General features: G+C 40.3%; 1 long non-coding RNA gene across 1 annotated transcript in view; it reads left to right on the forward strand.

Annotated features, from left to right (window-relative positions):
* Positions 1–4,751: 4,751 nt before the first annotated feature.
* LOC106964240 (uncharacterized) overlaps positions 4,752–9,626 on the forward strand; it is a 14,171-nt gene continuing 9,296 nt past the window's right edge. Inside the window, exon 1 of the long non-coding RNA XR_001428354.1 lies at positions 4,752–4,858. This is a non-coding gene — a long non-coding RNA (uncharacterized LOC106964240). The remainder of the gene's footprint in view (positions 4,859–9,626) is intronic.

Raw genomic sequence — 9,626 nt, forward strand, 5'->3', positions numbered from 1 at the left:
TTTGGTGGGGCTGGTGTGCATCTCCAGCAGTCATTGGGCGAGAGGCGGGGTCTCCATCTCAGCTGGGGGTGTTTTGCTAATTGCTACATCCTTGACAGACTACTCAAAGTAGATGGCTTGTATTAATAAAATGTGAACTTATGTTTTGTATAATCTACAATAGGGACATCAAATTCATTTTCATTTTGTTCTATAACCACTTGATTTGATTAAATAATATTTAAGCGCAGATCTCTTTCATTTTCTTCTTTTTATGTGCATTTTTAGAGGCTAGAGGACCAAATAAAAAAGAGTGGTGGATCGTATTTAGCCCCCGGGCCTTGAGTTTCACACGTGTGACCAACAACTGTTGACTGTATTTTAGTCTTTGAAAATCAAAAGACTTTCTATCACTAGTATCGGTGGCCAACACTGTGCAGAAACAGGTGTGGGAGGGGCATTGTGGCAGTCATTTTGGTACTTTATTGGACATCTAAATAAAAAGGATTTCATTTGGATTTCATATGTTGCTCTTTCAAATTTCCAAGAGACGGAAGTTTTAGAAAACCATAAATTTTACAAAGTCGTTTTTTGGCACACAGCAACCGAGAATTTTATATGCATACACCGTTTTTCTCTCTGTTTTTTTTTTTTTTTTCTCTCTATGCACTTCCAATTACAGACACTCTCCTGTGACGGCGCCCAAGCACAGAAGCTCACACTGTGAAATGCACTAAGAAATGTAGGTGATCAGGTGGGGGGGAGGCGGGTGGGCAAGAGAGAGAGGCGAGGGAGAGGGAAAAGCCAAACTAGTCCCTTTTAACTTTCTAAAGACTTTTTCAGCATTTGTTCTGCACACTTACCTACGCAAACTCCAAGGGGCCGCAGTGACTGGGGTCCCATTTCGGGCCCAGCGTGGAGCCGGGGAGCTCCTCAGCTGTAAAATGAGAGCGCCGGAGTGCGGTGTGAAAATGGATTAGCCTCGCTGAGATAAGGGGAGCCCTCAGCGAGCCATGCACGCCTTCAGTGGGGAAAAAGAACTGCTGTACAAATTGTTTTTGGTACATTAAGTACCTGTTACTTTATTTCACAGATGGAAAACAATAACACAGGCTCTGGGGTTGGAACCACCACCGCACGCTGGAAATGAGAGGTTTTACCTCACCTAGCGCCCTCCGAGTTTGCCCGCCTTTTCTTTTAATATGCAAAGTGATTTTTATCGGCGCTCATTGAGTAAAAGAACCGAGTAGATTGACAAACATGACATATGATGATAAATGACTAAGTGCCAAGCTGGCAGCTGACGGCCTACTGTGGGAAATCATACAGAATATCCAGGTTGATAAAAAAAATAAAAAAATAAATAAAAGAAGAATAAAATAAAATGGGCTGAATGTTCCCATTCAGCAAACAGGGCAGGGATTTTTCATTAATAGGCCCCGCTGCCGCAGCAGGGCCCCCTCCTCCCCAAATTAAATGAGAGTGTCAGATCCTGGATGATTTATACATTTGGACTGATCTAACAGCTCCGTGGAACAGCTATGACACCCTGACAAGCCAACAATGGATATGAAAAATGAGCCAATACCACCGCGCTAAATCTGAGACTTTCAAAGCCAAATGCACGCACAGAGTCGAAACCTCCAGCATCGTTGTGAGCATAATGAAAATAAAGTGAAGGAGGGGGTGTTGGTGGGAGAAAGGGAGGGGGGGAAATCCCTGCAAGAATCTACACAGTTTTAGCTAAATCATTCGCTGTTTGTATGAATAGAGTGATGGAGACAAATTGGTCCGAGCGCAGTGTGGCAGTACTTTGCTTTTCAGATGTCTTTCGGCGGCTGTGAGGAGAGGCCATCACTTTACAGCTGAATGAGATATCAGGCCCGTTTCTGAGCTGTGACTCAATATAAAAATGTCAAATGAAGTTAGTTCAAAAGTGTGTTTTTTTTTTTTTTTTAAACCACCTCTATTCTCTTTGGGTTTCAATCAAATTCAAAAGACCTCCTCAAATTAATTCCTCCCCCCCATTTCAGCTGGTCAATTTAAAGATGTTACATGCAGTATGGCACCAAGGCAAGCTCCATCCATTCACAGCTGACAAAAGCTGTGGTTGTAATTATGTCACGAGGAAGGCTACCGATCTTACTAACTTGGGAGATGAAGTGATAAAAACCAACACCATGGAATAAAGCCTTTTTTTTCCTCTTTTTTTTAGGCTTTTCTCCGTCTGTGTTGTCCTTTTACCCTCTCATCCTCTGTCTGATGAAAAACTGGTGTTCCTCAGAGCTCAGCAGATTTAGAGGAAACAATTACCAGTCCAGTGGCCTCTGCTTCCCTGGTCCCGCCAATAAACACCCAAGTGCCCTGAGGTACGCTCGGAAAATGATACAGTTTTAAACGGGTTAAATTTCATTGTTTTCTGCACCCCGCTCCCGCTCCCGCCACGCTTCTCTCCCTCAGAGGGCTTTATTCCACAAAAGTGTGAACACATTTTTTTGTTTTGATGGGGCAAAAAACGGCGCGACAATAAAGCATATGAAAAGCCCATCTTCACAGAACATTAGACATCGCAAAAACAACCCAGAGCTATGATTGGATACATCAAAACTGACAAGTAAAAAGTTGATTGCTTAGTGTCTGTTGATTGGGCCATTCTTCAAAGGGCGAGCACCGCCTCGTAGTTGTTTTCACTGAGCACCAAACCACAGACACAGCAGTTGGAGATGGGCGGCCAAACAGGAAGTAGCCACCGATGGTTAGTGAGAGGAAATTCTGTACCACAAATCCACCCCAAAGAACAGTGTAGGTGAAGATTCTGAATTAGCGTTGACACTTCGTTACTTAAGGCTGTGACACCACTTAACTGCAGACACAAAGCTTTTTTTTGAAGTCAGGTTGCCATACATTGTCAATATGTTGAATATTTTTATCAGAGCGAGTGCCACTGTGCTCACAAAGTGTATTCCAACCATTAGCGCCATTGCTACAGAATCGCTAAGGCTGCAACTGAAGTATTGTAGCAATTACCCAATAGCATTACTGGAACTCTTGCTAAGCTATGCTGGCTTTATCTTGGCATGCTAGATGCTAAAAATTGAAAGTGAAACTGGTGGCTTGACCTACTTTAGGATTCCTTTGTCTGACCATGTGAGGGCACTTGAGCTTTGAAACTTTCTAGATTTACAATGTCTCATTTCCACTGAGTGGTACGTCACGGGTCGGTGTGATTCAGTATGCTTTTTTTATCTGTTTCCACTTAAAAAGAGACACACACAACCTACAATACCGCACAATTCCTGGACCACATTTAGTTGTAGGTCCTTATGTTTTGGTTCAGTTAGGGTGGATCTACTGGTGTCACACCGTACCGTCAATCGAACGGGAGACAGAAAAAACAAGCAAGAGACATACCAGTGCGTTGAATTTGTTGTCACACTATAAGACGCAATGTTAGACACTAACTCCATCTACCCAGTGAGAGTCCAGTTGGTGGTAGAAACACTCTCCTGAATATGCCAGACTATAAAATAATGTACCCGAATCAAGGTGCTTAAATATAGAAATGTTTTCGGCATTCATTCTTCAGAACTACAACACATCAAAACTGATGTGAAAACTGATATTTGATATCGATATTTCAGAAGATTCCTTTCATTTCCTTGCGATTGGACGAAGGGTAATACCTGTATTTTTAACAAACATGCAAAGAGTTGACAAATTAACCAGAGTTGATGAATTTTGTTTCCTTAAACTATTTAATTCCACGAAAAGAATCATCAGTTCATGGTTTCAGGTTGGTCTTTGCTGGTAATAATCTTGCCTACAATACATTCCTTCTGCTTCTCCATATTAACATCAACCGATGGCATTTTGGGTCGACAGCTGCTTTCACGTCCACTAAATGTCATCGGGAACCTGTGCTAACTATGTAGCAGTTAATTAAGGTTCTTTTTTTAACTTGCTATTTGCCTTAAACTAACACGATGAAAGAAACAGAATCTTCTAAGTGTAGAGCTAACATCTAACAAAATGCGATTCAGATTTTTTCACATGGTGTTAGTAGAAAGAAGTCATTTGTAGTGAGTTGGTATCGGATACATTATGTTGAAGGCTAACACCTAGTCAGCAAACATTTAGCCTCCCGTCTGTCTGTGTATAACTCAGCAATACTGTATGCAACCTATCTACTAACCAGGGGGAAGTTTGAGGCAGTTTTTTTATTTTTATTTTTATATGGGTCATTTGGGCAGTTGCCCAGGGCAGCATTAAAAAAGGAGCACCTTAACAAAAAATGATTAACAGAAGAAGGGGTTTTCCCAAGGCACCATCCATGCTAGATCCGCCAATGGCGGACCTTTTACTTGAGGTCCAAAAAGAAAATCCTGACATTAATTGAAAGAAAGATACATAATTTTATATCTGGAAAAAATGGTAAAAATGTACCTAGAGGTGATTTCATCTTTAAATTTATTATGGCATAAAAAAAAGTTTAGAAAAAAAAAAACGCATTAGGAGGGAATCAAAAGATGAGAAGAGGCCGTGCGGACCAATAAAACACGTGAAGTTTAGCTATGACAAACACGCAGTGATATGATCATCCGTAATTTGTGTCTTTATCCCCAACAAGTGAAAGAAACGGATAGGAAAAAGAAGCAGATGAGAAATAGACCAAATGCTGACAGGGCAGGAGACACTTGAGCTGCAAGAGAGCCGAGCAATGTGAACGCAGCGCAGCGGAGGGGTGATTGAATGATCCCATTCTGGGCTTTTTGTTAGACACCAGGCAGCGATGTATGAAGATTGATACGCAAGTGCTCGACTCGCTTTGCTGGATCATCAAACGAATTGATATTATACTCCAGCCAAGGATGAAGACAAAGTAAGTGTTATCATACTCAATACCGAGGCTTGTCAGAGGCGGGAAATCATCTCGTGTCACTGGTTATGGGAGCGTTTTGCAGACTGCCTTGAGAATTTATCAGGAAGACGTGGCGCTCTGTGGCAGGCGGCGGCTGACAGTGGAGGCCTCGACTTCGCCGCGGAGATCTAAACTAAAGATTGAATTACAACAACCTGTTTTCGAATGCATTTGTTTTGCTCCTATCATGTTTCTCCCCAAAGACACAGTAAGGCCCTAATCTGTTTCGAGTCGCCATTTGTCACTCAAAAAGCATTATTCACGGTGATATAAAGATAATGCTTAGGTTTTATCAAATGATTTGTTCCTATTGTTTACAATAGGGACTTTTTTTTTTGCATTGCTTGTAATGTTTGACGCTTGGGTAAAACACACAGACAAATATCTGCATAGCCTCCTCTGTCAGTGTCACCCTTTTTTTTTTACCTATGGCAAGAAGTAATTCTTCTTTCATTGTTACGCTTTGAGTTTTTGAATGTTAAAACTCCACTGGCGTACGGTTTCTGAACAAAACCAAGAAGTTAAAGGGTTTAAAAGTCTCTGCTCAGTGTAGAATTTTCTCATCAACATTTGATAATATTAATATTATCCATAAAAAACTGAAATGGCTGATTAAGAGAAATGGGAGCCATCAGTCGGTACATTTCTACATCTGTTGCTGGTGCCGATCTCTAGATGATGGAAGAGAAATGGGACGGACCCTGGACAAATTGCCAGAACATCACAAAGAAACACAAAAATACACTGTCAAGTCAAGCAGACACATCCTCTACTGTGTGGCAGCAGTTCTTATATCTGTGCAGCTATTTACTGGAAGATCAGTATTTTTCATTTAATTGCTCCATGTTGTGCTAATCATTTTGGGAAAAGAAAAAAAAAAACTTCATAGCATCAAACACAAGTTTTATTGAGGAATAACTATTTCTACTCTGGATATAAGTTTATCTTCCCACATTGACTTTATATGACTGCTGCTTGTGTGAATGTTGCATGTAGTTAGCACTAGCTGTTCTAGCTATTTAGCAAGTAAACTGCAAATAGGCTAACAATTCCTTTATTGTCCCAGGTTTAGTTATGTTAAATAAGCATATATATTCTTTAAGCTTAAGGGATTAACACCATCAACTGAGATTAAAAAGATTCATAAGCATTTTTTAACCATCATATTCATTTTGTCCTGTAAAAGTGGTGCAGTGAAGCTGAATCAGGTCCTTGTTTAATTCAAAATGGTGTTTTGGGAAGAATTATGAGGTTCCTTTTCTCCAACCCAACTAAATGGGTCAAAAAAACGTTTCACCAGACAACTTTTATACAAGTTTTTAGTTTTGATTTCTTGATTTCTTGATTCATACACTCGATTCATACACTTGAAGACTGTAGACTACCTGTGTCTAATCTTGTATGAATTCGAAATAAATAGATGTGTTGTTCTGAACAACACAGAACAGCACTGTGCTTATTTGTGAGAGTGAGGTGCATGCTGGTTAAAAAGAGAGATGGAGTTACGTCATTGTTTAAAGAAAAACGAAAAAGACACGGCTTGCACGTACACAAGAAAGCAACATTTTGAAATTTGTTCACTCTGGCAAACAATCATTTATGGCCTCTCGAAACATCAGATCTGTGTGGACAATGAGCCAAAATAACAAAAAAATCTTTGCAGAAACACCTAAACCTTAATGGAGGCCTTTTTCATAAATATTATATTGCGTTTGTCTGCCACCCCCTACAAGCTTTAGATGCCGTTTTCTTAAGAATTGAGAACATAAAAAAGTATAACTCTGTTCCTCTCCCTATGCAGGTATTTTATGCGCATGGTAAAGCTGTCATGCGTGTGCTTGTCGTGTCCTTACCATGTCACCAGCCTCCGTCAGAAGCATGTAGAGGGAACGACGCCGGCCACGGCACTCATGCACATTTCATCATTTTTACATGTAGTCACCGGCAGCTGTGAGAGCTGTCACCCAGACTTACAGCTTTTCATCTTCATATTGAAATTCCAGGAGAAGGTTGTCCTTCTGCTTGTAAACATTATCTCCATTTTTATTGTACGTACAACAGTTTACCCATTATGTGAAAAGGCAAACGCTTGGCAGGAGCAAGAGGCTCTTGCTATGATTTGGCCTTGTTGTGCTGCTGACCCAGATGCGAGAAAATTACCTGTGTGTGTGTCTCTGCGTTTGTGTGTAAGAGTCGGTGCTGTTTAGGGATGTCTGGTGGCAATGGAAAGAGGAGGGGGGTGGACTAGGTTTGAGTTAGGGGTCCTATCAAGGGACAAACTTCCTCAGCACAACAAACCCACATGATCCATCACCCTTTTTAGCTGCTGTCAGGGCCAGTTTATGTGATGATGATTTGATGCTTGGGTACCGGGTTCCCCTTTCGCACATGCTCAGATTGAAGTGTGACAGTCAGAGCTGGGATACTTTGGCTTCTGGGCCACAGCCTTCTGAGAAGTCTCACCAGAGCACAAGACACAAGCTGACTAGTCTAGTCATATATGTATTTTAGTCACCCATTTCTTGCTTTAGAATTAAATCATTTGATCACAGTTATAGACATTGTATGTTCACAATAAAGATACTAGTGGCTTAATGACAACTGGAGAAAGATGTCCCCAACGCTAACATCGGCAGCCACATTTCAAAAGAAATATTTTACCAGAGAAGTGAAATGAATACGGGGTTCCTGAAACACTTGAAAGCTTATATCAGCACCAATATTACGGTCGAATAACCTAAAGAAAAGGATTAAAAGCAATTAATATCTGTATTGTTGCAGCATTAAAAGGTTTGGAACTGAAAATTTTGCCCATTTTGTTATGTGGATTTTGATTACAATGCAATTAATTAATCACAGAATCTGCAATTACCGTTTGCGGTAACACTTTATTTGAAGGCGTGTGCATGAGGTTATCAGGAGGCTGTCATGGACATGGAGGAGTCTTCATGAATGCTTGTGACGGTCATGAAGTGTTTGGTAAATAATGACACTTTGTATTAAAAGTTGATACTTTTAATTGACTTTTGATCCAAGTTTTAATGGAATTTTGCATTATCCTTTTATTATGTTATATTTATTTTATTATCCTTTCACTATTTACTGAAAAATGCTAAGTTGAAATTTTTTATTAACTTTTAATGCAACTTTTAGTGTACTTTTGCATTAAAAGTTTCATTATTTCCTGAACGACACTGTGACACAGCCATAGACATTTATAGAGTCATTCCTGTTCATGATGTTTCATGTCATCTTTATGAGTATCATGTCAGTCTTATGGACAACCCTTCAAATAAAGTGTTACCACTTTTATTTTATTTTATTTTATTTATCAAGTCCCACCACTTCTTTTAATTAAAGGCATATTGACAAACTTGCTTGTGACTGGAATAGATTGATTATCAGCTTTATTAGTTCTGAGCTGTGAGCCATCAGTCACAAACCCAGAAATATGATGAGATCAGCAACGGCTAACCGCTAACAGGTCAGGCTAACTGTAACATGAGTGTAACTTGTTGCTTTTGAAAGAACACCCAAAGCCACCCAGGAGTTGTCAGGATATTTTAAAAACATTTCAGAGGAAGATAAAATCTAAGGAAAGCTGTTTATAATAAAACCATTTCCCAAGGAGGCATATTTGGTCATTTTGGTACCTTGGAGCTGGAATTTAGTGTTTCCCACTCTTCAGGTGTTTCGTACTTTGGTCATTTTACAACTGAATTTTCTTGGTGCAGCAATAAATGCCACAAAATAAAAGTTAGTTGTCTTGGAAAGAGAGAGACCCACCGCCTGCCAACTTTAGCAGAAAACAAGGAGGATTGGCAATATTTACATTTTTGAGTACTACCTGCATTCAAGCTGAGAAAATGTTCTGTTTTCTTTGTCAGTGAGAACTAATATTAATACCAAAATTAAAAGAAACATTAAGGCAGAACACAAGGCAGCTGTTATGTTTTATGGCATGTTTTCATTTGGGTGAATTGTGCCTCTTTGCGCGTTTGTCTCTGGCTGCTGGCACGCATCTGAAAAAACATCATCCCTCGGCATAAGCGTTATGATCATAAACGACTACAGTACATGAATCTTTTAAACAATGTCAGTGAGTTGTGTTTGTTGTTTAGTCTGCGCGCGGGGCGTAATAACTCTGTCCCCCTGTAAAAGCGGTCTGGGAGGGCTGTGTGTGTAAATGAGCCAGTTCTGCTACATTAGCTTCATAACGCCATAATCCTTTCTCTATAAAAACCATTACATGCGCCGCAACATTTCTGATTTATGGCGGGCGGAGAATCAATGGGGAAAAAAAAATTAATGCTCGCAAAAACATCTCAGGGACAATATTGAGCAGATTTTAATTGTGATTTCATTCAAGTGGCTGTTAGCCAGATGATGAATGGGAGCTAACCTTCCACTCAGCCAAGCACTGCAGAGAGTCTTTAATATGACAATTAAGTGTCTGTCTTTTAGATTTTATTGCATCTTTCTCTCCCCTATCTTGTGGGCTGCTCTCCTCCTCCTCCCCCTCTGCTTCTCCTTTATCCTCCGCCCTACTCCCCCCATCCCGTTTCTATCTCTTCTTCTCTCGACATAACTTCATCTGTACAGTGGAGCTCTTGTCCAGATTAAATTGAGACCCTGGTTTTCTCCATCTCACAGCACTTACTTATGTTTTATGACACCCACTAAATCAGTTTTATGTTGCTATTGATTCCCCCCACCCCCGTCCGCCCCG

This window comes from Poecilia latipinna, unplaced genomic scaffold (assembly GCF_001443285.1).
Source record: "Poecilia latipinna isolate Pla-1442-1.1 unplaced genomic scaffold, P_latipinna-1.0 Scaffold1644, whole genome shotgun sequence".
NCBI classification, from domain to species: Eukaryota; Metazoa; Chordata; class Actinopteri; order Cyprinodontiformes; family Poeciliidae; genus Poecilia; species Poecilia latipinna.